The sequence below is a fragment of the Biomphalaria glabrata genome, chromosome 6 (genome assembly GCF_947242115.1).
Source record: "Biomphalaria glabrata chromosome 6, xgBioGlab47.1, whole genome shotgun sequence".
Classification (NCBI taxonomy): Eukaryota; Metazoa; Mollusca; class Gastropoda; family Planorbidae; genus Biomphalaria; species Biomphalaria glabrata.
The window spans coordinates 7,851,515-7,857,145 of record NC_074716.1 but is presented as its reverse complement, the minus strand read 5'-3'; the positions used below and the strand labels follow the sequence as shown (position 1 = coordinate 7,857,145).

At 36.0% G+C, this 5,631-nt stretch overlaps 1 non-coding gene across 1 annotated transcript; it reads left to right on the top strand.

Moving 5' to 3' along the window:
• The first annotated feature begins 3,431 nt into the window (after window positions 1–3,431).
• On the top strand, window positions 3,432–3,513 carry Trnas-uga (transfer RNA serine (anticodon UGA)). The gene has a single exon. It is a non-coding gene; the product is annotated as a tRNA-Ser (tRNA).
• The last annotated feature ends 2,118 nt before the right edge of the window (window positions 3,514–5,631 follow it).

Here is a 5,631-nt window from a genome sequence, read left to right as displayed (position 1 = left end):
TAGCTAGCGTATTTTTTCTAAGTTGTAAGTAAGTACGCACACGCACGCGCGCGCACACACACACACACACAAACACACACATATATATATATATATATATATGCGGCACTCCATTCCCCATATTTTTTTAATGCGACCCTCGATACAAAAAGGTTGCCCACCCCTGGTTTAAACCATTGTCATCATCTAACTACTATTCAAAACATCACTGACTAGCACCGCCTTCGACTATCACTGTAAATCATGGGCGTAGCCAGGATTTTTGTTCCTTGGCGGAAGTCTAATGGGTGTGGGTATTTTTTTTTCCTCTTACACACATATACATACATGGCAAATATATAATTTAATACAAGTCTTTCACTGTCACATTTCTTCGGATCATTTGTAGACTTTGCTGGTGTATCACAGACCACGAGTAGGCTTTCCCTTCGATATATCGATTACTGAACAGGCCAAATATGTTTGGAAATTCTACTACTTTTATTTATAGAGTTTTTTTTCTTTTGACCTTTCTGTGACACGCAAGTATTTAACTCTGTAAATTGAAGAATTGCACATTTAAAGATAAAATTAATGAAGGTAAGACAATATAATCCTAGTCAATGTCGTATTCGTCACTGTGTATGTTATTATAGGACCACTGACCTATATATAATGCTGCGGATAGTTATTTAGAATGTGGATTTTGAATATTTTTTTATTGATCATGTCCTATAAATTAGGCCAAAGTTTTAAACATTTCAAATATTTCTCTGTAGGAAAATATAGACGAGGTTTTGATTTCTTGCATAAACGTTTAGCAGATAAAAAAAATGCTAGCATTCCATTCAATGCAGGTAAAAAAAAGTAAAGTTCCTTTTTCACACCTTGTGGTCTATAGGGCAGATGATGTAGATGTCATCTGTTTCTGTGGCCTACGGTTAACCAGGGTGTCATGTGGCCAGCACAACGACCAACCGCCTTTACTTTCATCATCATAAGAGCTGGGTGGACTCAGAGGGGCCCAAAGATCCCGAAATTAAAAATCCCAGGTGAAGGTAGATTTACAAATTGATTTAGCCTTAAAGACAGTGCAAAATAAATATCAATTCATTGGTTTTACTAGAAGGTAGTAGATCTCTACAAGTATTTTCATTTTCTTCACAATTTATTGTCCAATGATATAATGAAATCCTTAAATCCTTTCTCTTATCTTATCTTATATATTACAGACGTTACTTTAAAAAAAAAGAAGATAATTACGTCCTACGCATTTCATGTGTTAATCTAGTCATGCATGTTAATCAATAACTTAATCTCTGCCATAGTAATTCAGAATTGTAATTATTAAACAGCTTTTTATTGATCATGTCCTATAAATCAGGCCAAAGTTGTATCATTTTCACAGCTTTCTTTATAGCTTATATTTAGCAAACGTTTCTCTGAAGAGGTTATTTGTTTGTTTTACATGTTTCGGATGTTCCTTCAGAGTTGAAGATAGTTTACCTCCTAGTCCAAACCTCCCGCAGGACGACGGGGGATGGGAGCGGGCAGGGTTTGAACCCTCGACCGTCGATAAATCCGAACGACAGTCCAGCGAACAAACCGCACGACCAGGCAGCCATTTGACTAGATCTACATTGAATCCACCTAACCATTAAGAGGAATTCAAGATTTATAAGTGCGATACGTTTTCCGGATTCAGTACAGTAGTAAGTAGTTGTAACTTCACGTGACGAGAGCGTCTATGTCCAGTAGAGATTTTCCCGAAAACTAATCAATGTAAAAAGTTGCCAACTAAATAAAAGTTACAAACGAAAGAGCTGAAACAATTCAGTGCGAAAATGAGTCGTATCAGTCGTATCGTCATAATGGAGCTTTTAAAAAGATCTAGCTTATCAACACTTGATTTCGTACGCCGGATACACCAAAAAACTTTCTATTTATAGTTTGTTTTTCCGCCATGTATGAAATAATCCTATTTATGAAATGTGAGGTCTTAAAGTTGTCAATAATTTGTTACATTGACCGACTCGGGGATTTAACAGCGTTCCTAAGAAAACATGTTTCTGTTGATTAAAGGCTTTTATAACACAATTAGCACTACACACCGGATACACTCGTTTATTTATTCACAGACTTTTTAAAAATTTTTATTATGGCTGAAACATCCCCCCCTTTTTTTTTTTAGCTTTCAATAATCGGGCCAGATTTTAAAGATCCCCAAAACATACTTTTTAGCACATGAATTATTGTATCTGTTACGATGAAATGAAACAAAGATTGTTGACAATGTTCTTCAGAACTGCATTCTCTGTCAAGAGACCCGAACAAGACACTGGCCCCTAAACACCCCCAACAGAAAACTATATGGAGAGCTCCCTGATTTGGAAACCACTGCGCAGTTCATCTCATATATTGGTCTAGTCATCTGAACGTTCCAACATAACAAGGATAATGAGGAAGAAAAATAAGAAGAAAGCTAGTCCATTTAGTCCTTTTTTTTGGGACATAGTGTAGGTCCCCCCCCCCTTTCGACCAGTAAGGGATGTGGGGAAGCGCTCCTGCGTTCTGAGCTTCAGACTCAGAGTCACCATTTTCTCGTGCAGTGACCTAGTTTAGTTTAGAGAGTATGATAGTTTTGTAAATAAATGTATTGTTTATTGAATTTATTCGAGACCAATCGTCATTGAATGGTCTCGATCTAGTGACGATAAAATGTAATGACGTAGTCAGACAGACGAATGACGTTGCAGAACAGGGGTACACGATTTAAGAAAATGGCTAGGGCTTGAAGCAAGATGTATATAGTGAAGGAATTGCTAGTTAAAACGACAGATAGATAGACAAGACGATCATTCCCATTTGTAAATAAACATCGAATGAATTCTTCACAGCTGTTATCAAGTTTATCATTGTTTCAAGTGTATTATTCTTGTGTCCGCCTGGATGTGTATCAAAGTCATCAAAGTCAGTAATTCTATGGGGTTATAAGTCAAAAGCAGTGAACAGTAACAATCAAGTACCCGGGACGCTGTTATCATGTAGAGTGCAAGTAAAATACAATGGTAAAGTAAAGAACGAAGTGACAGGCCGATATTGAAAAGTTTTCTTTAAAAATAAAAAAAAAAAAACAACAGCAACAACAAAACGACAAACTTATCTAATATGCATAATGCAATCATGCAATGGCGTAGAAAGGAAAATGTCGTTGATGACAGTCGCACCTATCATTTGGCTAGCTTTTGGCTGAGGAAAGTAAATATTAATTATTTGGTATTTATTGACTATTTACCCATCCGATGAAAATAAATGCCGAAAAAGACAACAACAACAAAAAAAAAAAAACAACAACGCTGCTAAAAATCGTTCTGTTGCAACTCAAACTTATCACCGACTTATCAATCTACACTTGTCAATAAGTTTAAAGATCCGTTTCTCAGGGATACCGTGCTGTGATGGCCGAGTGGTTAAGGCGTTGGACTTGAAATCCAATGGGATCTTCCCGCGCAGGTTCGAACCCTGCTCGCAGCGATTTTTTTCTTTTTCTTAATTTTTATTTTTTATGTTATGAATCATTCTCGTTTATGCATTCTACTATAAAATGTTAAGTATGTAATCCTACTTAATAAGTATTTTAAGATATGCAGGTTCCAATTTTCACTAGTCAATTCTGTTTTTTTCTAAATCTAGCATTTATTAGTTATTTAGAAAAAAATAATTCTCTATAAGTTGTGTAAAGGAGGTTTTTTTTTTTTTTTTTTGAGGGAAGTCATATTAATCCCCGACCCCCGGCCATCTTTTTTTCTCAAACCAGTTTGACAAACGCTGGTTTATGGTTTGCTCTATCATGGTAAGAAGGGATATAACTGTTCAAGCGTTTAAAGATCTCGTTAATTTTTATTTGTTTAGTAGCCTACATGAACTTAAAAAAAAAGTTAAGTCCAATTTTTAAACAAGGTTACAAAGACAGTTTGTGTGGAAACACAAACTGAAAATCGGCCCCCGAAGTGGCCTACCTAGAGACTTTATCAGGATTCGAAAACGGGACTTCTGGTTCCAAGTGCTTTACCACTCAGCCACAACATCTGCATATAATAATAATTAAACTTATCCATACATTCAAAATTAATAACATGTAACATATAATAAAGAGAAACTTAAAAAAAAAAAAAAAGATTTATTCTTCTTACAAAATTAGATAAATTGGCAACACGAAAAAAATAATTCTTGACCTATTTTAGTTAGGTAGTGCGCTAGTTAGAAATGACTTGAAAGACTTGGAGTATGTCTACTTGGACCAGACAGTCCCCTCGCAAAATAAAAATTAATATCTCCATTGTCATTTGTCATCCACACTAGATATAGATCTAGCTAGATTTAGACCTAAACGGAACGGACAGATGGACGGACGGATGGACAGACGGACAGAGCCACACAAAACTAATAGCGTCTTTTACCCTTTCGGGGGCCGCAAATAAAAATTATAAAATAATTAAAAGTCTCGCCTTTAAAAAAAAAACAACAAAAAACAAACTATCTTAAACTTTAGAGTTCTCTTTCCTCAGGTTTTGATCATGGTTTTAATTAGCTGTTCTTTTAATATAGATATATTCTATTTCACCTCTTTCTTATTTCGTTCATTCGTTTAATTAATAAATTATTATATTATATTGTTTTCTTTAGGTTCTAAGATATATACTGATGATGGACTGGAGGAAAATTTTGATTATTGTTTCTCTGATGTGTGCATTGTACAATTTCGGAGTTGTGATCAGATGGGCAATGTCAGTAGCACGCCATCAAGCCACAGAGACGTCTGATAACCACAACGATTTCTCCCTAAGTCGTCTAGGTCAACATAACCAAGAATTTTCGTACGCGTGCTGGGCCAAAGACTCGGCGTCATCCTTTCTTTCCAGAGCTTCTGCCTGGATTCAAGGAGCCGTCAGTTGTGCATGCTATCTACTCAATTTTTTATCGGGGGTTGTTATTCTAATCAACTTAAGAATTAATTAGGATTATACTGAGAAGTATTGAGTAACAGAGGATAGAGAAATATATCAATAGATGTGGATACCTGGATTTGTGGTTATGAATAATGATGTAAAAAATTGGAAATTCGGTTGGAAAAAGGTTTACGGAACTGATGAACTGACAGCAGGCTTTTTTTCAATATTCTTGACACAGGTCTGCACAAATGTCACATAGTATACTGCAAGGCAACAAGATCAGCCTCTGGGACAAAATATATAATCGTCACACCTAAATGTCCTTTTTGTCACTTTAAAAAAAAAACCTCTTCATTTGACTTTGTTTTCTCCCCTGTTTTGTATTAACCTTTTTTTTTTCTCTCCCCTGTTTTTGGTTCAATCTTTATTCTTTTGTTTCGATTCTCTCCCCTGTTTTGTTTTAGCCAACAGCTTTTCGGGGTATAAATCTAAATTACATTTCATTGGCCTCCGTCAGTCGTAAAACGACTACGGTTCACCTCGAACACTTTTTCATATGGCTGTGGAGATCTATTTTGGAGAGACACTCCCGTCCACATATGATGAAAGCCTGGCCATTGTCTATGGTCGGAAAGATGTGGCCACACGGCAGTTCCCCCCTCTCTTCTGTTTATTGGAGGCATCATTCCATACGAAAGTT